Below are 25,530 nucleotides of genomic sequence, written 5' to 3' on the forward strand. Positions count from 1 at the left end.
TTGTCCCAGAGCTACCAGATGATATCAGATGATATGTGTCAATGCCACACTGGACACTAAGAACGGGGTAAGAACTATACGCAGCTGTGTAAACAGGTTGTGTGTAAAAATGCTAGAGATAAATGTAAGAAAAAAAACCTAAAGAGATATTATTCATGGTTATAATGACCTCCTGCAGACACGACTGTTGACTGTGTGACAGCGGGCAATGGGAAAAATGATGGCGGCTTGAGGCTAGGATTAGTTACAGCAGTATAACTTGGGGATTAAAAACAATCACACTGTTATGTACTCAGACTAATCAAATGATGAGAGCACAATTCTGAAGGAAGGTTATTCATATTCAAAATATGCAATTTTGACGTTTTAATGCTGTTCTAACAGCAAGCTAATAACTGAGAAAAAGCGACCTCACTTGTTTGCTCCACTTTTGAGAGAGAAGGAAAAAAATGCCTAAACCCCAGGCTTTGCTGCACATCTTAAAATGAAGCCTAGAGCCAACTAAAAACGTGCCTCTCCTTATTTCACTCAGAACTTGCACGCCGTCAGCGGGGATCGTAAAACGCTCGTTTGCTTTAACAAGCGGTAAAACACAACGCGGTGTAAACACGCTCATGCAACCTGAGTAGCCTAGCATGCTCTGCTAAACTAAGCTAACCCCTCTGGCTTCCATTCACTTGCCGTAAGAGAGTTTCAAAGCTTTTTCGCCAACTTTTGCCTGTGTTTCAGGTCGCCATTTCAAAATGTTTCGCTCGGCAGGGGGCAGGATAGCGTTTGTGATGAGATTCCGCTGCAACTGAGCGGTGCGCCGGGGAAATACTTCCCCACGCAAACGTTCCTTCTCCTCACAATGACAGCGTTTTATTCGCGTCGTGTCAATTTCCACGAGATCCCGCGTTTCACAGCATATACACTATTGTGGGACAACTGGTGGTCCTTTAAATTATAATCAAGTTACGGGGAGATTTTACAGACACCATCGCATTGTACGGAAAGAGCCACGAGCGCCACTAATTTGCAAGCTACCCTACGCATATTGTACAAATTACACATTGTGATTGCAAACCCTGTAGGTTTTGTTGAGTGCATAAGTAAGTCAATCAGCATGGTGCAACATCTGGATCATTATCATTGCTGTCTTGGCTTTGGGACAAGAATCATTTGCACTTTGGCGCTGAGAGGACTTGTGCCAACTGACTCATCCTTTGTGCTCACGCTCCTTAAAACATGGCCTAGTTGAAGATAAGGTAGGGTGAAATCAAATCTCTCATTAAAAAAATCCTCTCAGAGGATGATTGGCCACTTGATGGAGACATATCGGAACGGCACCCGCTCTGTTTAAAGTTTGCGTCTGCGGTTCACAGCCTCAGGCCTGCCTGCTTGCCTGTTTTCTCCTTCTTCGCTTGCCTTTCCCGTCTTCCCGATTCAGCTGTAATAACAACATCCCCAAAGATTTACAGGTCGTTTACGGTGGCGGGAGTAGCAGAGAGGAACCTTGTTTCATTTTTGTCCTAACATGCATAAGGAAAGCGTGCCCTTTAAGACAGGGGTTGTAGACAGTGGGAGACGTTCCACCAGACAAGGGTGCGGTTTATTAGGACAGCATGACATATTTCATGGAAGTTTATCCTGGACAAACTTCTTCGATGGTTTTTAAAGGGAGTCCAATACTTTTATTGCTCCATCGTGTATCAAAAACACAAAGTACAGCCTGCAGGGTGTTGAGAACTTCTTAATCGATGCTAACGTTTCGGCCTGACGTTTACGACATGACGAACAACTCAGCTTGTGAATCAGAAGCCGAGCAAAAATAAGATAATTATTACACAATAGCGTCACGATACCGGTGTAAAAGCCCTCCCCAGCCATACAGGAGCTTGCGCCTCCAAAAAAAACAAACCTTGCATCAGCGGCGACGCGGTCCGCAGAGCTGTGATTGGTCGGATTTTTTTTCTTTTTAGTACATCATTTCCGGTATGTCGTCTTTCCTGTTTTGCCATTTTTAAATCTGCCCAAACAAAAATGGGGCAAATTGAGGAGCATCTCAGCGAAGAAATTCACTATAATGAGAACATGAGAAGCGTGAATACTTACTAAATATAGCAACAATGATCCCTCCTACTACATCTTCTTATTCTCTGGCAGACCCAGGTGTGTTTGGAAGCAGAATTACGATGCCACCTACAGTACAGAGTTGAAGCGACAAGCCACATTCACAGACAGTCCCATTATAATGTGTTTACGAGGAAGCGTAAACACCTAGTGCCAAATGTATGAATGTATGGGAAACACGGATATCTGTATTACACTAGGTCCCCGCTGTTCGCCCTAAAAATGAATATTTTTGATGCTCTAAACCAGGGGTGTCCACCGAGGGCCGCATACTGAAAAATGAAAGGATGCAGGAGGCCAGTTTGATATTTGCATATGTTTTTAATATTGTAAAAATGCAAAAAAAAATTGTGTTATTATTAGCTATTAATATCAACATTTCAGGCTTTTTGCCAGATTTTTTTTACAGTTTTTGCTGGGGGTTTTTTTGGTTTAATTTCCACAATGCATCAATGTGCCAAATAAAAAACGTGAGCTACAAATGGCCACCGGGCCACACTACGGACACCGCTGCTCTCAACTCTACACTACGCCTCTGTCAGTGATTAACTTATTCAATACCAAAGACCTATTTATTTTTATAAACCCCAACACCCGATCCCAAAGACATATTTATACTTGTCTTTTACATTTTCTTGCGCGAGAGACAAAAAGAGGTGATGAGGCAATTGCACACAAAAAGATATGAAAATATGTCACTGTTAGAGCAGTTTTAAGCCATAAAAACGGCCACAAGGTGGCAGAAGTGCATTTGATGAGATCTCGGCAAGGATCTTTTGCATGTAAAAACACACTCGACAGCAAGGAGGAAGTGGAAGAGCACGGAAGGCATTGTAGGGAAATTTTAACGCATGCACACCCACGTGCACACAGTTTAGTTCCAAATGTTAAAAATTGTAAGTAGTTCATGGTAGTAGTAGTTATTTTGATGTAAAACAACCCATTTCTGTGTTGGTTATGTTGCGGTATAGTTGTTTAGATATTTGAGCTGTCACAAAAGCAAAACATTTGTGTCAAAGTGACTATGCTTTTAAAAAAAAAGCTGTTTTTCGCCCTTTTTTTGTTGGGAGCTGATATTTTCCTGAAACTTACCCATGTTCTACTGCTGATTACTAAAGAACAGAAAAAGGTAGAAACAAACTTTTTTTTCTGATGAAAGACGAGAGTTTAATCTTTCTTTTGGTCAGTTCCAGGTTTATATAGCCAAAGAACACAATATTCTGTGTGCCTTGAAAATTCAGTAAAAATCATCTAAAATGGCTAGTACTGAAGGGTTGTCTTTTAAAAAGTGGCCTGGATTGAATGAGTTAAACACATGTTACATTTGGTTTTACACATTCAGAAACAATTGCATGCAGTATACAGCATTGAACTGACAAAATGTGCAGTTGCACAACATCACGTCTTGCCAAAGCATCTTCCTGCTGGAAAATATTGAGTCAAGTGAGTCGTGAGACAGTGCCCTCTGCTGGATTCATAACTGCAGCACTCTTTTTCACCCTGCAGATGGCACCGTTAAACCGCTTTGTTTTTGCATTACCATTTAAAAAAAGAACAACAATTAGTTAGAATTTAAAGCAGAGAAAATAAATCCACGAATATGGTGGGGGAGCGAAGGCCAAACCTAATAAACTGGGATCCACTGCATATGTATGCTTTGTCTTCCAAAGCAGTTTGATCACAACCCACAGGGGGCGCCACAAATATCTTTTACAGGTACCGTGAAAAAAAATAGGACACATAACGATATAGATCAGGGGTGTCAGAAAAATGTAAGGATGTGGGGGCCACTTTGATACATTAATGATGCTAGAACCAATCCTATATAGGCCAATATATGCCAGGGGTGTCCAAACTAATAGAGAAACGCTAATAGAGAAGTCAGAGGATGCCGGGGCCATTTTGCCGTTTTGATACTTTTTATTTTGTAAAAAAACTAAAAAAAGATGCTTTGTATGTATTTAAAGACAAAAAGCTTCATGTTGAGGTGACAAAGCTAATTAACACATATTGTTAAACCTTTTTTCTCTTTTTTCCAATTTTTTTATTTTTTTACTTTAAATTTCTAGAATTTGTCACGGGCCAATAAAAACAAGCTGCGGGCCGCAGTTTGGACACCCCTGGTGTACATGGTTAGGAAAAAAAATGTTCTGTGGTGAGTATTTTGTGCTTTGGAAACATAGTTCCGCATTGAATGCACAGTATGCGTCACAAGGCTACACAAGGCTAAAAACACATCACTCTGTCATATAGACAGAGCGCATAAACACAAACCCCTTGGAATTAGAAGAAAATGTGTTTACTGTAATGTTACTGTTTTGAACCCTTCCAACAGGGGGCAGTGTTTCCCACTTAAATGCATGCTGACAACTCCAAAGCATTATTATCACTGCATTATTGAATGTAAAGCATTCATGTTGTCGTCCTTGATTTATTGAAGTTACAGATTTGTTTGCTGTTCTAGAAGAGTGTATTTTTCTTACATCAATCAGTTTAATGTGTGAGAATGTATGGGTGGATAGTTGCCGTACCCAAAAGCTGTTCAACGGGATGTAAATAGAATGAGGGCCAAAATGTGTTTGCAGTTAAAAAGCGATGAGAATCAACATAGATGCGGCTCTTCACTTGTTTTTTTCATGCGACATCTGACTATATGAATCTATATGACACCCATGGGTGCACATTATATTAAAAAAAAGATAATTTCAAGTGTCCTCCACCCCCAAAGTCAGGCGCTTCCTTCATTCCAATCCAGTCCCTACGAGGAAATTACACTGGCGTTCCCGTCCTATTGAGAAGTGGTTTCTTTGGAAAAGGCGTTTGTTTTGTTCGTGATCACTTCACCCGACGTTGGCCCCTGAAATCTGACTTTTATGTGATCCTTATGAGGAAACCCAACATGAAAATGACCATCATGAGGGTTTATGATGCTCTAATAGCTCAAAACAAGTTGGTTTCGCTTCTTCTTCCTCCTATTGCGTGATGACCCGACAGTTTAGAGGCCTCTTTGTTGTCTCATGCTTGCCAAAAACCATTATGTGTGTGATGAAGGGTCAGTGGGAACTGGGATTCTCTTATGTTGCACGATAGATGTGCATTTTCACAGTTAATTTCTATGAATAACTACACTTTTTTTTCCAATATACATTGTTGATAATTAACATTATTTGCAGCAACAATGTGAGGTATACAGCAGGGGCGTACAGACTTTTTCTGCTGAAGGCCATACACAAAAATGAAAGGATGAAAGGGCCGCTTTCATATTTTGTAAAGCTAGATATGCTAACTACATATATAACTATATATGCTAACTATATATATATATAGTTAAAGAAAAACTGCGTCTCAGCTTTGTCATATCGGTGAAAAAGTCCATTATTAGTATGGACTTCACTTTGCTCTTTTTTCCCCATTTGTGTTGTTGTTTTTTAAAATTTTCTAAATATTTCAGCTTTCGTAAATTTTCCCAAATTTAAAAGAATAAAGTTGTAAATTTGTTACGACTTTATTCTCGTAATATTACGACTTTTTTTCTTGTAAATTCATGACTTTACTGTCGTAAATTGACAACTTTATTCTTGTAATATTCCGACTTTATTCTCTGAAATATAAGCCTTTTTTTCTCGTAACGTTCCGACTTTATTCTTGTAAATTTACAACTTTAGTCTAGGAAATGTACGCCTTTTTTTCCCATAACGTTACGACTTTATTGTTGTAAATTTACGACTTTATTCTTGAAATCTCAGATTTTATTTTTTTTTCAGTGTGGCCCTAATAGCTTTCTTGTTTTTAGAATGTCCCGCACGCCAATAAAAAAGCAGCCGCCGACCGCAAATGGCCCTGTTATACCAAGAACACCCCGGTATACCATGTTTCCCACAGGGATACAATCTATCTGTGGTGCTGGATTACGTGTGTGTGTGTGTGTGTGTGTGTGTGTGTGTGTGTGTGTGTGTGATGTCTCCATCCAATCTGCATGATTGGCCATGACACAATACTACGGCCAGAGTGGAGCCAAAACCTCAGCAAATACATGACAAATAACCAATACATGAATGAACAGGAAACACTGCAAGTACATGACACGTTTACACTTGCGCAATTTAACATGTCCGAAAAGGAGGAGGAAGATCTAATCCTAATCAAAGTCTGTTACACTGGCAGAATATGATTTGTAGCCTTCCTGCAACACCAAGAATCAGCCTGGGGTGTGACATCCATTACTTAGCAGCCATAAAACCAAAGTCATAAAACTTTACAGTAAAAACGATGCTAATTTCGTTTCATGCCCTAGACTGCACAATTCTGGTTTTACGACTATTTTTCTTGTTTGTGTGCATTACTATCGGCTTTCACACCCTACTGAACACTCCTCCTGCGCGCAGGTTTGCATGCATTCTGCTCAACCCCACCATGTGAGACATTAGCATACTGCATGTGCACCGCAAACACACCAAAAGGTCATTGCGAGTGTTTTAAACGGTACTGTAAAACTGCGCTATAATATTGTCAGCATTTATTTATGCAAACATTTGACCCGGATTAAACACCCCTTTCAGGAAAAGAACAGGACAGAGCTGTAAACTACATGACCTGTTCTGATATGTTCATTAAAATTGTATTTCATGATTTCACTACATTTTATTTTGCTATTTTTGCTGCGACTGTATGCAATTATGTACAATAAGGACAATATGGACGTAATTATTAACATCATTATTACAGCAGATCCCCACACATTCGCGATTCTGCATTCACGGATTTGAAAATTTGCCAATTTTTGGTCCCAAAAAAGTTTTTTTTTTTTTTTTAATTTCCGCAGAAAACACATCTCATTCACCATAAGCTGGTATCGTGGTGAACTTAACTTGGGATTTTATTTTTAGTAGTAGGAGTATAGTTATCTATTGGGCTTATCTTATTTTGTTTTATTTTATTGTATTTTTATTAGATGTTTTGAACTGCCCTCGGCATATCTGTGCCGAGTGAGGGCCGATGTGGCAAACGTGACTTTCACAAGCAGCCCACTCAGACCGTTGGTGTGCGGTAAAGAGGAGGAGAAGAAGAAGCACGGAGGGATCGTGTAGGAGAAGCGGAGGAACCCGTTGGCCTCGCCGTCTCCTCTTCTCCCACACACTGCTTTCGCCACACGTCCACACGGAGACACGTTTAATAAGTGTACAGTCACAAGTTGTAGCTACATGAACCCTGTGGTTGTTGTTATGATGTGTGTACGAGGGTGGGGGTCTGGACGTGACGGTTATAGTTCCTCATTACTCAGACCTCAACAGTAGTTTCACAGGCCTGTGCGGTTTGCTGCACCAGACAGCGGTTATCAACAGTCTATCTGACGCTATCACATCACAGACGTGGCCTCCTCGACATGCAAAACTGCTAACGTGGCTGCAAAACGTCATTATCATGCATTTGTTTAGGGAAATAAGCGTGTGGATTTTAATGTGACTGAGTATGCACAGTGTGTTCATGTTTTTTCCCCCCCAACTGTACGTAATATGAAAGCTTCCGGAAATATTACAATATATTCACAATATAATATATAATATTTACATACTAGTAAGAAAAATAGTTGCTCAGTGGGCTAACTTCCTGTCGCCAAGATGGCCGACATAGCTGCCAACTTGTTCTGTCTGACTAATAAACAAAACAACTAAATGTATTTCTTGACCACACCACACATATTGTACTAGATACACTAGGTCCCCAACTTATGAACACCTGACTAGCGAACATTCACGGATACGAACACAAGCCGACTGGTCTATATTTCATTTTATTTTGCCTTGTAGTCGCTCAATCAGTATTTATACTGCTACTGTACATGCTTGACCAGTAGAGGGCACTGTGACACTGCTAATGGGACCAACAGAGGAAGAGTTAGAAGCTAGGGAGATAAAGCTAAATGGAAAGCTAAATTATACAACCCGGACAGAGCGTGTGATTAAAGTTTATGAAGAGTTAATAGGCCTGCTTAATTCTACACCACCCACACAACACTACCTCTTTGAGAAGAGTCTAACTCCTCCTCCAACTCCTCCACAACGATGTATGCTCGACCACTCCTCTTCAAAGGTAAATAACATTTATCATTACGTATTATTATATCACTTCTATTATTTTTTCATTAATTATCCTCGTTTAATATTACTACTGCATTCAAACTCATATATACATATACTGTATATGTATACACGTACATGTAGTACCTACTGTATATAATTGGTAATATTACCTTTTCCCCTACTTAAGAACAATTCGACATAAGAACGGTCGTCTGGAACCAATTGTGTTCGTAAGTTGGGGACCTAGTGTATAACATTGCTCCCCAAACCACTATTGGTGTTTGACAACAAACAGGCAACTGTTTGCTATTTCTAGCATGCTAAATGGCTAACTTCCTTTAGCTGCCATTGATGCTAAGGGCGGCCTAGCTAATAAAGAACACATACAAAATGTCCACTCATCCTATTTGTTATACATAAACATTGCTCCCTAAGCCTGTTAAATTAAACTGTTCGCTAACACATGCCTATATTCAAAAAAACCATAGGGCCATTTCAATTTTCGTAACGTTACGAGAATAAAGTCGAAAATTTACAAGAATAAAGTCATACATTTCTTACGACTCGTAATATTACAACTTTTTTGTACGAGAAAAAAAGTCCTAAATTTAGAAGAATAAAGTTGTAAATTTGTTACGCCTTTATTCTCGTAAAATTACAACTTTTTTCTCGTAAATTTATGACTTTGTTGTCTTAAATTTACAACTTCATTCTTGTAATATTCCAACTTTTTTCTCGTGAATTTGTGACTTTTTTTTTCTTGTAAATGTATGACTTTTTTCTCCAAAATGTACGCCTTTTTTTCTCGTAACGGCCCGACTTTTATTCTTGTAAATTTACAACTTTATTCTCGGAAATGTACGCCTTTTTTTCCCGTAACGTCCCGACTTTATTCTTGGAAATTTACGACTTTATTCTCTAGAATTCTCTAGAAATTCTCTAGAATTCTCTCTTAGAATGTGCCGAGGGCCGGTAAAAAAGCAGTCGCGGGCCGTAAATGGCCCCCGGGCCGCACTTTGGACACCCCTGGTTTAAACGTGACATCGCGAAAGATGAGAGTTCACAGAGCCTGGCCCCGGGGGGTGGGGGAGGGTTCAAGGGGCATGCGCTTTTGTCTCTAATTCCAGACGTCTGGACTGGTTGACACACGGACGAGTGATGAAAGGCTTCTGCTGTCTCGTTTGAAAGCTCAAGGAGAGGTTTTTTTTTTTTATTTGTCAGCGTCAGCATTTTAAAATTACAACAAAGAAGAAGTGGGGCGAGGACTTCAGAGAGGCTCATATTTGCTGGTGAGTCACGCATTTTGTCACTCTTTCCATTAAGGTCCTCTGAGTAGACAAGCACAATGCATCCCACAGGACATCAGCATTCCTAGCAGACACAAAGATGAATGTCTGTGTTTTGCGGTACAGTGGTGTAATAACTGAGGTGAAAATAGCTGACGGTCCGCACATTCCTTTTCAAGGAATGTTGAAAAATTCCCCCCCCTCGTTGCTATCCGGTGACATCGTTGCATCAGGCGAACCAAAAGCTGCCTTTGGCGACCTTTAGAATTCAAAGAAAGCAAAGCAAATTCCGATGACCCTTAACTGGGGGTGTTGCAACATCTCGTGTCGCGAGTTCCTGCGAGAGTTAATACGTGACAAGGTTTCTCGTTCAGAAAAAAACTGGCTCGTGGGCACTGTGCCTGGGACAAGAATAAATAAATAATTAATCACACAAGAAATGGAAATAGGAAGTGGATCATTTTGCCGGTTTAAATATATATTGCCGCGAGTCTGTTTTCTTCGTCTCTCACGTCCAAACAGGCAGGAAGAGAGTTCACTCTGTGCATTGCTTTCAGCACCCTGAAAGCACCATTTTTTCCATAATACAAGTTTATTCTTGTAAAACTTTTGTTCTTCATTCGATTATGACATTTTTTTTCTTAATATTTTGTCTTTATTCCCGTAAAATTATGGCTGTTTTTTTCCATTTCTAGTGGGGTTTTTTTTCCAACTATTTCATTAACTTTATTTCAATAATATTTATTATCTTTTAAAACAATGTATTTTTCAAAACTGTTATTAAAGTGACAATTTTCCTCATTTTACAAGTTTATTCTCATAAAATTGCAACTTTTTTCTCATTCAAAAAACATTTTTTTTCTCTTAATATTTTGACTTTACTGTGGTAACATTTTTGCTCTTGATTTTTTAAAATAATTTTCCAAATATTTCAACTTTCTTCTTGTATATTTTGTACTCTTAATCTTTTGACTTTATTCCCCCCCCCAACCTAAGCTTCCGAAAATTACAACTTTATTCATTGTTTTTGTTCTTTAATATTTCAACTTCATGCTACTAAAATGACATTGTTCCTCATACTCTGACTTTATTCCTGTAGAATTAAGCCTTTTTTCCTGACTAGATTACAACTCTTCTCTTAATATTTTGACTTTTGATTGATTTTCCCTTTTTTGCTGCTGTTGTTGTTTTTCATTAAGTTTCCTTGTTAAATTACATTTTTAGACTGCGCTGCGGGCCGATAAAATCACAGCCGCGGGCCGCAAATGACCCCTGGGCCGCACTTTGGAGACCCCTGGTGTACGGCATTACTGGAATAGCTGACTTACTAAATAGTTTGAATTTCTGAACAAAAAAAAGCATTTTAATATTCGTAAAATAATACTCGGATACTTAATGTTATGTATTTACCTTTCCTTGTGGTATTCTAAAGAGGATATTGTAGCAGGAGACTGTTGTTGGTTTTAGGTTACTGCGATGGATGGAACCCTGGAAACCAGGCCCCACCATTTGCTGTGTTTAATATGACTCACTTCACAGTCAACCATTATTTACAACACGCTGACCACTAAATACACTATTGTCGCTAAAGGGGCGGTAGGAGCAAAATAAGCTGGAACAAGAGCCTCCCTTCCCTCCACGATTCTCCCAGGCAGCGCTCACCGCTTCAGGGACGGCAGCTGGCAGCTCGCCCTGTGTTTTTGTCCCAGACACGCTACGCCTAGCCGGCCTCTCTCTCTCTCGCCTCAGCTCCCCCCCCGAGGGACGACTATTGACCAATCGGAGCGGGGCTACAGCATGGCCGCAGAGGCCAGACCGGGCGGTGTCCTCTGTGTGCGAGCCCGTGCAGACACAGAAGAGGATGAGGAGCTCACATGAGACTTTTCTCTCTTGCTTTTAAAACCTGCCATCAATGAATCCACCAAAGCAGAAATGTTGTATTTTATTTATGTTGTGTTTTATGCCATTCCGCTACCAAGATAAGGCACCTTTCTAATAGGGACAGATATGCCTTTTATGAGGTGTTGACAGAAAATGTCCCACCTTGGATATTACTTAAAGCCTGCCTGAGTCACTTTCGATTCCTGACGGGTTTTTTTAAATTAAAAAATATATTTTAAAAATAATTTTACAGTGAACCACATTGACCCAAATGTACAGGAAGATGACTTTTTTTTCTGGAAAAAATATACTGTTTTGGTTGGGTCAGTATTGTATTATTCTTATAATAGTAACACAAATATATAATATGAATAAAATACATATTTTTGTAACTTTTGGATGATATTACAGTATTATTTTATATTTTTAGCATACAAATTAAATACAGAAAATAACTATTTTATATAAAAATAAAACACTTTATTGTCATGAAAATCAATAATATAATAAACTGCATAATATTTTACATTAATAATATATCTAATTATGTATGTGCATATACTGTGCAATATTCATTTTACAAATATGTAATAAACATGATCATTACAAATTCTAATACTTATGTTAATGTTTACTCAATTATTATTGAAGATTTTACTCATTTTTTACTATAACAGTCGTCCCTCGCCACATTGCGGTTTGAATTTTGCGGCTTTACTCTATCGCGTTGTTTCAAAAATACATACATCCATAAGTCATGATGTTTCATGGTTGAATACGGCCTATTATAAATATAAGAAATGGATATTTAAGATAACTGTATGCATTTTCTGCCTAAATTAAGCATTTCCAAGCCAAGCATTAAAATGGCTAAATTAACTAAAATATAAATATAAGGCATTCAGAAGATGCACCCAAAGTTCGCAGTTTTGAGGAGGGGCATCAACTCAGGTCGAGTCGCCAGAGGGTGGTGGAATCTTCCATCAATCTTCTATGCCACTTATCCTCACAAGGGTCACGACAAAGGGTCACGACAAAGGGTCACGACAAAGTGTGGAGCCTATCCCAGCTGACTTCGGGCGACAGGCGGGGTAAACCCTGGACTGGTCCCCAGCCAATCGCAGGGCTCATACAGACAAACAACCATTCACTCTCACATTCATACCGATGGACAATTTAGAGTCGTGGTGGAATCTTGTTTTTAATATCTCTAATTTGATCTAGGACGAAGATCAAGAAGTTATTGCTGTCAGCTTTGCAGGACACGGGGGCAGCAGGGGACACAATGGAATGCATTGTGTCACAGAAATTGTGTCCCAATCACTTTGGGATTTTTCTTATTTGCAGCTATTAAGTGATTAAAGTAATCAGATCTTGTGTCCTTGCCTGTGTACTTCAAGCTTAGTTGCTTTCCAGAGGCGCTCTGTTTTATGATGTGCTCTACTGCAGTATAAAATATTTTTGTTCATCCAGGGGCAGGCCAATTTGCCAGTAATGTCAGATTTCAAGGGAGCCACTTGGTCAAGGATAGAGGTACGGTGTGTAGCAAAGCACTGCATAAAGTCATCAACACCTGAGCATTCATTAAAGAGACATAGCTCAAACGAGGCACAGAATGGCTGGGATGAAGATTCAGTCACAATCCCCCTCTTGGCCCTTACAGGTGCAGGCTTGGGTTCAGCTGGTCCACATAAGTCAGTAAACACTCCACAGTGGGTTTCGAACATAGCAGAATTACTGTTGCAACAACACATCATCCATTCATTTCTATGCCGCTTATCCTAATTAGGGTCGCGGGGGTATGCTGGAGCCTATCCCAGTCGACCTCGGGCGAGAGGCGGGGTACACCCTGGACTGGTCGCCAGCCAATCGCAGGGCACATATAGACAGTTATACAGCTTTGTTCACCGACAGGGTGAGAGAAATGCCTGATAATGTACAGTATTTCCTAAGGTGAAATGTGTATATGTATTTACAGTAGTTGACATATGGCATATTTACATGACCAATAACACGGTGGGGTTCTGGCACATGTAAAAAGTACATTGTGGTTATATGGGAATGTTTGATTAGTCCTAAGCTTTTATTTATGTTGTTTTCTTTTAATTCATGCAGGCAAAACTGTCCCAAAAGTGAATACATTGGAAACAGTGGAGCATAAAAAGGGCTAATAAAGAAATGAAAGAACATTCTTACACAACTGAAACCTCAAAACAAACTTAAAGGAGGCCCAAAACGCTCACTTTTTTTGCTCTACGTTTGCCAAGTTCCACATTGCTGTTCAGTGTCAGGATCAGCAGCGTGCATGTCCTGGGTGGATCAAATGTGAAGTGTGTGCACGCAGCAGCTCGGCCTCTGTTGGTCGGCCTCCAACTAAAGCACATGAAGACTCGTTCGCACTCCCTCCGCCACCATTTCCACCACCACCACCACCACCAATGCTGGGACTCCAAGAGGTCAGAACAGGGCCACGATAATGCTAACAAATGGGGCAAAGTGTTCAATACGACAAATATAATTTGTTAACAATAAAGCAGACAAGGCGTTCTGATGGGTTTTACCTCATCACTGAACCTGCTCACCTTTGTTTTCCACTGCAGCGTTTCCCACTTCGCCACCAATAACTTTGAACCACCACAAATAGATTTGGCGCTACCCGTTCACCCTCATAAACAACATTATAACGGGACTGTCTGTGAATCTGTCGTCCCAACTCTTTACAGTAGATAGCATTCTTAACTATGCTTCATGTGCACATGGAGAGAATAAGAAGACATAGCAGGAGGGATCAGCGCTGACTTTGTGACTACATTTGGCGAGTATTCAGACCCCCTTTAGATTCTGTTTTGCAGAAAAATGACTCCATGAAAATTACATACACATGGCCAATTATGCAAATTAGACCATGACATCATCTGGCCCTGGTTCAATTAAAACAATTTAAACAATTTAAACAATTGTGTGCACCAAAGAATCTCCCAAAGATCATGTGAAGGGTGCGTTCACACTTGTCATTTTTGGTCCGGTTTGCTAGTCCAGTTTATTTAGTCGAGTGTGAATGCAGTCCAGGACAAAAAGGACAGAGGGACTGAGACAGCTTGAGAGATGGGTCTCAGTCCACTTGCCGGTGGAATCTAGTCCTGAGTGAGGCAAGTGTGAATGCTCATGTCAGCATCTGCCAATGTAACCAGGCGATCCATAACAACACCCAACAGAAAGTTGAGCGAAAATCATCCAAAAATACGAGTAAACTGTAAGCGCAGACGCGTAAATACAGGAGTTAAACATACCTCAATTATTTCAACTCCGGGTTGTGTTGATCATTAGCTCAGTGAAGTCATCAGAAATGCCGTCTCCTTGCATCACATCTCCACGACATACAGTAATCCCTCGTTTATCACGGTTTAAATGATTCCAGACCTCATCCTGATAAGTCAACTTCCGCAAAGTAGGATTCCTGATTTATTAATAGAATATTTACGTAGTTGGAGCATAGAAAACCTGTTTGCGATCTTCTAAATAGGGTTTATAACATTATTAGAGCAAGCTAGACATAACCTAACACCCCTGTGGTCACCTTTACACTCGTAACACCCAACATAGCAGACAAAATAAGAATAAATAAAGAATTTAAGTCATAAAGAAGTTTCTTGCTCATGTGTATTGCTATAAATACTGTATGTTGCCTAGGGGAGCAGAGTGAGTGGGGGACAGGAAGTAAAGTCGGTTCGGAGTTGAGGTTCAGTTTGGCATGGGTTACGGCCGCAACAGTAGCCCGTGTTCTTATAAGGGATTTTTATTTGAGAGTTTTGTGCCTGTTGTGTGAGGCAATCAAGTCTGGTGATTGTGTGTCTCACCGAATATTACAGTAACATTACTGACACCTAGTGACCAGTATAGAATACTACAAATACGTAACATTAGCTTATGTTATGCATATGTTTTGTCTAATAATGGGCCGTATTCAACCACAAAACAGCACGCTTTTTAATTCACATTTTTGACTGAAGCTGTGAAATTCAAACCGCAAACTGCCGAGGGACGACTGTATTCTTTACAAAAATACGAGTGAGAATGAGAACCGCACCAAAGTACGCACCAGGGATCCTTTTTTAAATTTATGGAACCAAAAGTGTGACCGTACCCAGTGTATACTATTTACGGTAAAGACAGTCAACAACAAAAAAACCCCAATGTAGCGGTCGTAAGTGAGTACATTTTGTCTGTATCCTCTGTTGTTCAACATAACCGCTGGTCACAGCGATAATTTAAACTAAAAACTCATGATCTCTCCATAACAACAAACAAATACAAGGCTTCACCCGGCGGCGCTTCTGTGTGTGTTTACTTCTGCAGTTTTGACCTTCACCTGTTGTTCATTCCCAGACATTGCACATGACACATCATGGCGTGAGTTGTCAATGAGGAGGCGCTGTTTTGCCGACAGTCATAAAACAAGCTTCATTCATCAGGTTGTTAGTGTGTCACTTAACGAGCATACATGCATGTTTTTCCAAGGAGAAAAAAGCCCGGCTGGACTCACATAAAGCACCTGTTGCTGATCCAGAGGCTTTAAAAGACGAGTGGAAGTCGCGTGTGCATCCTGATGCTGAGGCAAACACACAAAAAATGTACATACACTACCCAAATGACCCCCCCCCCCAATGGGATCATTCCAAGTACTCAGCTGAGTGCTGCTGCAGGCTACACACTTGTGACTTTGTGTCTGTGTGCACAAGCAACTGTAAGAGAACCTTCCGGATGATGCATTAGTATTGAACTGATTTCAGAAACATTACATCTATTTAGTTGGTAAATTGTAGTGCTATTAATACATAAAATATATACTGTATACAATGTTCCCTCGCTCTATACTTAAATATATATTATTATATTGTGATTTACATATTATTTATTATTATAATTTTTCGTATATTTTATTATTTTTGTATTTATTTTTTATTTATGTATTATTATTTCTAATTGCCAGACAAGCCGAGTCACATGTAGCATTTCACAATCTAATTTTAACTTCAAGCACAGTGGCGGAAAACAAACACAGTACACAAAAATGTGCAATTTCCTCTTCTTGTTGACAGCAGGTGCTGGGCCACCCTGGCTGCAGAATAAAGAACTGTGAATTTTCTTCTCCTGGGCAAGGTTGCTGCATATTTGTGGAGTCTGCGTGTGAAATGCATGTGTGTGTGTGTGTTGCCTGTCACTAGTGTTTAGGAGTGATTGACTACATAAGCCTGCTCGCACGCCACAGCTCAACAAAGGCGGCATGTACGCATGTGTAAGTGTGAGAGACACCATTTGTTGTGACAACAATGTGGCCCCCTGCTCACACCACCTTCAACGTCTCACCCTGTAATCTTCCACCAATAATTAGTAGTCTTTCTTCGCTGGCGTGGCGCTGTGCATGAGATCTACAGTACAGTATCGCCGTGTCATCCACCACGTGCGCTGCTGCTTGCCGTGACCTCGGCTGCGAGTTCATTCTCGCACATATGGAGTCCTGGCGGTGTCTACTGCTACTATCAGCACTTTTTTTTTAATTGCCTGGCTTTAGCAGCCATGACAGCATGCTTGTTTATTTTTACACCCTGCCGTAAAAGTCTCTCGGACATATAAATGACTTTTTCCTTTTTATTTTTAGCTGTGTGACAACAAAGGGAGGTTTGTACAAAGTTGATGAGTGCCCCAGGATGAGCTAAGATGATTAAAAAAAGCTTATTACACGGGTTATCATGCACCTAAATACAAAGATTCAAGTCACTTGCTGCCACTGTTTGACTTGGGCATACAGTACATGATGACTGTACATATCTCAGTAAACACGCATCAATAATCGCAAGGAATTAAAAGTACCTTTATAAAATAAACATTCATTTGCTCTATAACTCCCCCTGTATTTGTTCACATTATTTTAATGCGTAAATATTTAACAATGCATTTTTTATTGAATGTAGTCGTACAGTATGTAATTAATCAATTTACAACTTCCGCCGTAAAGTGAAAAAAACAACAACTTTTAAGAAAACGATAAGTGGTAAATATTAGTAAATAAAAACAAACAAAATATATGGACACCTATTGCACACGGTGCAATATTAGGCTCGTGGAAGAGCATACAGTCGTCCCTTGCCACTTTGCGGTTCGAATTCCGCGGCTTCACTCGGTCACATTTTTTCATAAAATACATTAATTAATAAATTATGCTGTTTAGTGGTTGAATATGGCCTATTATTAGTCAAAAATAGGCATATTGAAACAAATGTTGTGTATTTTTTGCTCAAATTAAGAATTTTCAAGCATAAAAATGGCTGAATGAACTAAAATACAGTACATATACAGTATAAGGCATTCAGAAGACGCATTCAAATACACTGTGAATGATTTGTAGTATTCTACACTGGTCACTAGGTGTCAGTAATGTTAACATAATGTTTGGTGAAACACACAATCAACAGACTTAATCGAGCTATAATAACCCATATAACCCAATAAACCATATTAAACATAAAAACAAAGGTTACTGTTGCAGCCGTAACCCACGGCAAGCTGAAACTCAACTCTGAACTCCCTATGTCACTTCCTGTCCACCCGCCACTCAGCTAGGGAACATATTTATGGCAATACACACGGGTACGAGTCTTATTTATGTCTTAAATGGCTTATCTACTAACCCTAACCCTTTTATTATGTCTACTATATTGGGTAATACGAGCGTAAAGGTGACTATAGGGGTGTAATTTCATAATAATAATAATGTTTAATAATGTTTAAGGAGACATTATAAATAATATTTTAAAAATCCTTTGTACTGAATATGAATGGTATTATTTCCATTTAAAGTCATTGAAAAGCCAAAACAGTTCTTGTATTGCTGAGGAGCCATGTTGGTGCAAGGTAGACAAGGTAAAAAAACCTTTAAACTAGATGTACTGTATTTTCTTGCATTTTGACAGCTGAGAATGTTGCTAAGCACTTTGCTGACACTAAATAATAAATAAAACAGTTCCTTGATGTTTGAAGGTAAAATTATTGAGCATTTTTCCTTTAACAAAGGCAGCAACAGAAGCAAAGGTTCATTAACGGCGTGATGGAGCTCCACCCTGCCTGTTGTTCTTATATGAATCATTTAGTCACGCAAAGTTCAAGAAGGAGACCTGGAAGAAAAACAAAAGGGAACGCGGAAACTCGTCATTTACTTTATTTTTTGCTTCTTTTGTCTTTGATGAAATGTTGATCGTTGAGTTTTATAATTAAACTTGTCATGCTGCCAACTGCGTTGCGTCGAACCTTTAGTTGGATGGCATCAATCATGCAGAGATGCCTGTCAAGCACACAAATGGCCCTCAATGCAGAAAATAACAGCAAAAGAATGAATCTGAACATTGCATAGACCGTATTATAAGTTATTCGATGCAGCGGCAGGCGAAAGTGAGTCAGAGTAAACAGAAGTGACTCAATACTGAAAGCACTAACGACACAACGAGACACGGGTATGAGGAATCGCACCTCAAACTGATTGAATGAAATGAATGGGAAAAAAAGTCTAATTAAATATCAACCCTGCGCTATATAAGCTCACAGAATGTGATAACGCACTCATATACTGCATGTGCTCTGACTGTATGTACCAAGAAAGCCTATCAAAATGTTTTTATTTAAAAAAGAAAGCCCAGCAAGTCAAACATCATTTGTATATTAAATATGTTAATGTAATTTATGACGAATTTATATCTCAGTGTTATTGGTGACAAGGATATTATTAGTATAAATGAACTTTTTCTCCATACTTTGCGCTTGTGTGCTAATTTTTGCTGCTTTTACTTTTTTTTTTAAGAAATATTCCAACTTTCTTCTTGTTTCTCTTAATATTATGTCTTTATTCTGATAATACTTTGAATTTATTATTATAATATTTTAACTTTATATTTTAAAACTTCTAACACAACCTACATTTCCTAAAATTGTAATGTAATTATTTGTTATTTGTTTTTCATAATATTATGACTGTCAAAAAATTACATTTTTAGTTTTTAATGTTTCAGCTTTATACAATTTTTCTCTCAGGATCATGACTTTATTCTCGTAAAATTACTGCTCTTTTTTCCATTTTTGCAGACGTTTTTTTTTTCTCATTTTCTTGTATCTTTAAAACGTGCCGAGAGCCAATAAAAAAATAGCCGCGGGCTGTTAATGTGCCCCGGGCCACACTTTGGACAACCCCGACCTAGACACAGCTACATAGAAAATTGGATTAACAAAGAAACGGGTGCAACAATTATTTAAAACAATTAATTATAAATGACAATTAATTAATTACATTTATTATTATTGGGCTCTCTTTCAAGTATTTGTGTCACAGCAACACATGTCAATAGTGTGATTCATGTGGTTTAAGGTTAGGGTTTATCTTTGCCTGGAATACAGCCCATAATTGTGATTGCGGTGTCCCGCAGGGCTCCCTTCTCAGTGTACTGCCATTTAGTCTTATTAGCGTTATATATGCTTTTCAAAACTTTTTAATGGAGGATAAAACACCATTTTTAAAGCTCCCTTGGTGGATCAGGTGGGGTGAGTGATGAATAATATGCCCTGCTGTGGAAACAAACCCTGTTTACTACTCCTGAGTGTACTTTTCCAAGGGTGTGTCTTGTCAGCTGACAGGGCATGGCTCAAAAACAAAAAAAAGCAACGCCCTTGCGCGTGTAGGAAAATGCTTTAATAATGACACTTGCTGTGCAGGAGTTTCATGTCTGTCACATTATTCCTGCCGCTTGAGATGTTGAATTTCCTCATTTAATAAATGCCATCCACTTTTCTCATTAACCCAAACCAAAAATGTTTTATAATTATTTTATTATGGTTGGAGGGGAAAAACGGCCACCAAATAATGAAAGAAACACTCCGTGTTTTATCACACACTCATGCATCTCCAATGGGAGCACCCTGTACTTACTTCTGGCCTTTCTTTAATGGGCCTGACGTCGTCTCGTGCTGTGGCCTGAGGTCTCTCCACTCATCTATTTTCCCTCAGAAACTGGGGAGAAGGAAAAAAAAAAGTACAGCGCAGTTAAGCAAGCTATAAATGACTCTTACTTTAACCACTGTCTGCTGGAAATAGCACAAGAAGGGTATTATTATCATTAATAAGTAAGATTAGACAAGTTTGCCCTATTTTTTGTTGGGCTAATGCTGATTCAAAGCCATGCATTCACTAGTGTCCACCAGATGTATTTGTTGCTAGGTTACCAAAGCTGTACTGCTTTGTTTGCATGCAAACACTTTAACAGCTATTTACAGGTTGTACGGTTAAATACCCATGTAAACACACACTTGTTTATTTGCACCATGTGAGGTGACAATGAACACAACCTCTTGTTTTAGAATATTTTCAGGAGGAAGAATACTGGCACACAAATCCAGTAGTGCCCCTCCACCCCCACACCCGGACAGGTTTCACATTTGGTTTGGAAAAGTACATCCAGTCTGTTTGGAAATGTACCTGGCCCGCCGAGCACCTGTGTCTTGCACAGCAATTTTTAGCAGGGAAACAGTTCCACTGGTGGCACTGAATGGCTGGTTGGACCAGTTTGCGTGTTCGTAGAAGAAAAAAAAATCACTTCCTCCAATATGTGTTTTGCATACGTGCTTGATGAGACCAAAAGTGTCATTTTTAGTACACAGCGATGTTGTAAGCTATAATGGCCCATATTTGCAAAAGTGACATCCCTTTACATAAAATTTTACGTAGTTATTTACAAATTATTACATTTTTTAAATGTTTTTTTTTTTTGTTTAAATCATTGCGCCTGAATGTTCCCCGCGGCCAGGTGTTGGGGACCTGTGCTTGGGGAAACGATGTGCTCTTTTACACGTTTGAAAATACTGTAAGAATGCTACTTTTGTACGACTGGCTTCTTTATTTTATAATGTAAGATTAGTCTACATCAAGAAATGTAACTGCTGAATCACATCGTATCGTATCGGTTGTACACTGTATCGTATCGTGCTGTTTTTAAAATATATCGTTTTTTAATCGTATATTGACCCGTGTATCTACATGCGTATCGACTCGTTGACCACAAGCAGATTTACATCCCTACTTATTATAGACGAACACTTCTTTCTATCCATGATTCATTTTGAGTTAACTATGGACAAAATGCAATTAATCGTGATTAAATATTTTAATCGATGGACAGCCCTACTTTATTCCCATAACATTGTAACATTTTTATAATGTTGTGGAAACATCACACCATGACTTTCTACAGCCCACGTAGCGTCCTTAATGTAAGTGTGACATCATTATTGTTGCTAATCAGACAGGAACATACAGAGAAATGTCATAAGGGAGGCACTTTCAGTGCTCGCTTCGTTCTGAAGGGGTGGGGGCCATTCTTCCAAAGAGAAGAAAAGCCAATGTTTTGTTTTTTTTTAACTTTAGTGAAACAAACATACAGAATACATACTCATTTACAAACAAGTCAAATGCAAGATATTTTTATGCTCTGCTGAATGAATGAATAATATATCCAAACTCACCAGGAGGTGATCAGACTTTTACAACAAAGTATCAAAGAGAGAGAGTGTGCATATGCATTTTTACCTTGCAGTTAATAACAAACAAATAAATGGGATTTTTTTCTTGTTGTCCTCTTAATGAGCAACCTGTCTTAACATTAAAAAAAAAAAGGAGTCAGTGCCTCACCAGCCATGAACCTCACCGCACGTCACTGTTTTTATTGTAGGGCAGGGGGAAAAGAGCTGTAGTGGCTCAAACAGAAAAAAGACTAAATAACAAAAGCAACAACTAAGTAACTAAGTAACAAAAGTGAAAAGTCACAGAACACTATGTTTTTACTGGTTTTTTTCTGTCAATTTGTTAGCTAGCAGCCTACTTCCTGGTTCATGGACAATGACGTTAAAATAGGACTAGCATTTTTTGGCTATGTCATTACTTTCTTATGTATTTTTAGCCCACACCAATTTTGTAAATCCACATTATAGTGACTCAAACGGCAACAAGACTAAATAAATTCCTGTAACAAAAGTGAAAAATTATAAAACACCGTGTTTTTATTTGTTTTTTTGGTCAGTTTGTTAGCCAGCGCAGGCTACCTCCCGGTTCATGGACGATGACACAAGACAAGGCTAGCATTTTTAGGCTATGTCATTTTTTACTTGAGTGATTTTTAGTGTACACTAATCTTGTAAATCAACAGAAAAATGCAAAAGCCATACCAAAAAGTGGCATTTAGCCTAAAAAAAACATTCATATGTTTGTTGGGCCTTCCGTATGCTAGCAAGTCACTTCCTGGTTCATGGATGATGACATACTGCAATGGGGTTGCACCATTTTTCATTGTAGGGCAGGGGGAACAGATTTATAATGGCTCAAACGGGGAAAAAAAAGAAAAATCCTTGAACACCGTGTTTTTATTTGTTTTTTTTTTGTCAGTTTGTTAGCTTGCAGGCTACTTTGTGGTTCATGATGACCCTAAAACAGGACTGTTCCATTTTTTTATTGCAGGGCAGAAGAAACTGTTTTATAGTGACTTAAATGGCACAAAGACTTCATAGATATGTGTAACAAAAGTGTATGTCTTACCTTTTGTTGCTTTTTTAGGCTACTTGCTGGTTTACGGAAGATAATGTAAGAGAACACGAAGCAGCATTTGGATTTTAGGGCATGGGGGAACCGTCATGCTAACTCATATATCAAAACAATTATTGTCAAATGGCAAAAAGTAAATAAATCCCCCTAACAAAGTGGAAAAAGCTCCACATTTGTTTGTCAGATGGGATGGGACTGTAACATTTGCATTCTGGATCAGTTTTCAGCGACCTAAAACAAGAGTTTATGTGTGCACAAGCAGCTTAAAACGAATAAAAAAGGTCCCAAGTGAGTGTATGGAGAGTACATGTGTTTGTACAGTGCAAGTACAACCACACCCTTAAGCTAATGCACGGTGATGACACTGTGCCGTACTGCTACCCCAGATAAACAAATTGGCTGCACTTTGAAACAAGCGGGCAGCTAACGTCTGCTGCATTTTCACATATGGCAAACTCATATGTGAATTTATAGCTTGGATTTATATGAGAACACTTGGAATGAGGACAGAAGGCATCGGTTGCACGCATCAGCCATATGTGGACGATTGGTATGGAAAGCAAATACCTCATGTACTCTGGCAGTACTCCCCTCTGCAAGCTCACCTGAAATTACCGAAGAGCTCTCTCCTATAGCTGCAAGCACCTCCCACATGACACACGGCTGATACCATCTTGTTATTGTGTCACATGGAACATAGGAGGTTAGAGGCAACGCAGGGACAGGCACGTACTCTGCGAAGAACGTCAAATGTTTTCAATGAATCATGCAAAGTCATGTCAAACATTTTAGAAAATATTTACACAGCAGTTTAGTTACACTCTACAAAAGTATTGAAACATGCTTCTTCGTCAGTTAATCTGGGTATTTATTCGTCCTTTTGGATGAATTTATGCATTATTTAATATCTAATTATTAAGTCAAATGTAAAAAAAAAAAAACATTAAAATAAAAAAAAACACAAAAAGAAGCGATGGAAGAAAGGTTTTTTTTTTGTTTTTTGTGCTGTGTTTGGTTATTCTTTTTAGTCCAAGTGACTCCTCTTACCTTCTAACGTATTTCAAGGCTGGATAGATGTCTGACAGTTAGCATTTATGTGTTAAAAACACTTAGTTTGGAGCTGTGCGTGTGCGTTTTTGTGCTGTAGGGCTAAGTGAAAGGTTAAGCAGGTCACTGAGCCAAGCTGCATGAGTCACGAGAGTGGAAGAAAATGTGTAAAAAAGAAGCTCACATTGACCTATTAGTCTGTTTACATCCTGTGCTAGGAAAAGATTTGGCCGCCATAGCTCCATCATACTTAACAAGTAACTAAAACAGGATTTTTTGAGTAAAAAAAACCCCAAAGCTTTCGGCCCCTCCTTCTTTGGCAAAGATGGCCGACTTGTGAGCTCATGCTTTTTTATAAGCCTTCTGGAGAATATCTATTCATAGCCTGCAACGTTTATGGCCCGTATGTTATCTGCAGCAGTAATTACTGCAACAATTACAACTTGGAGGTGTTCCTAATCCTTATTTAACTACAGGAAAGGGGCAAAATATTAGAAACAGCTGTCAGTATGATGTAAACTACAAACACTAACTTAAGCGTATTGCTAAATTAACGCATCTGGCTTAGAATTACCTTTGGAATAGTGGATATAGTTCTTGGACCGTGTAGTATATGTAGAAAAGTTACAGATATTAATTTTATTGCTGTCTTTGCAAAATAATTTGCAGTAAATGGCAAGTCGTTATGGTACACTTTAAACTCTAGCCACTTAGCGTGGCCTAGCATAGCATAAACGTGTAAGTCGGAATCGGCCATTTTATGTCAGAAATTAGTATCATAAATTAGTACACTTTCCCTTAAAATAGTATTCACACAACACAACAGTCATATATATGGGAAATAATATTTTAAAAGTGATTAAAGAGATGTAACCGGGCTAATTAAATAATGAAGGACAAGTCTTTATGCTAAACATAAAGCCGTAACCACCTATCATAGCCTAGCATAGCATAAAGTCAGGATCGGCCATTTTGTGTTACAGATGTATCTTACCTCTCGAGCCCAAAATATATTGTTAGTCCATTGTTTGGAGTTATATTGAAATGATTTTGACCAGAATGACAAACCCAGAAGTGTGTTGTTGTTGTTGTCCTGTAGTGACATCTTTCGGGTGATTTTCTGATCAACTTTATTGGTCAATTTGAAATTTTGTTAGCGGAATCTTTTTTCTATTGGCTGTAAGCTTTCAAATGACATGTCCGTCATTATGGCAAGGCAATGAGCTCAGCCTGAGTGAAGTATTACAGGAATAGCACTCTCTCTCTCTCTCTCTTTCTCTCCCTCACACTCACACACACGCCTCCTACACACTGATATCAACAGGAAAGAGTCAGCCAATGAAACTAATTGCAGTGTGTGTGTGCGTGCGTGTGTGCGTTTTAAGAAAAGTACAGCCTGTACCGTACAAACTGTCCCGCCTACTGCTCTCTGATTGGTTCCCTCCAAGTGGTGTGCTTTTCTGCTATTTTCTCTGATTGGGTGGCCTGCAAG

At 39.0% G+C, this 25,530-nt stretch overlaps 1 long non-coding RNA gene across 2 annotated transcripts; it reads right to left on the reverse strand.

Moving 5' to 3' along the window:
* Positions 1 to 1,979: 1,979 nt before the first annotated feature.
* On the reverse strand, positions 1,980 to 25,216 carry LOC129168323 (uncharacterized). Of its 2 annotated transcripts, none has more exons than XR_008566247.1 (4): positions 25,033 to 25,216; positions 23,597 to 23,725; positions 20,331 to 20,411; positions 1,980 to 2,181 (listed from the first exon to the last, which is right to left on the reverse strand). It is a non-coding gene; the product is annotated as an uncharacterized LOC129168323 (long non-coding RNA). The 2 variants fall into 2 exon arrangements; XR_008566246.1 differs by lacking the exon at positions 1,980 to 2,181 and adding an exon at positions 18,390 to 18,698.
* Positions 25,217 to 25,530: the final 314 nt, after the last annotated feature.

The sequence above is a fragment of the Dunckerocampus dactyliophorus genome, chromosome 15 (assembly GCF_027744805.1).
Source record: "Dunckerocampus dactyliophorus isolate RoL2022-P2 chromosome 15, RoL_Ddac_1.1, whole genome shotgun sequence".
Lineage (NCBI taxonomy): Eukaryota > Metazoa > Chordata > Actinopteri > Syngnathiformes > Syngnathidae > Dunckerocampus > Dunckerocampus dactyliophorus.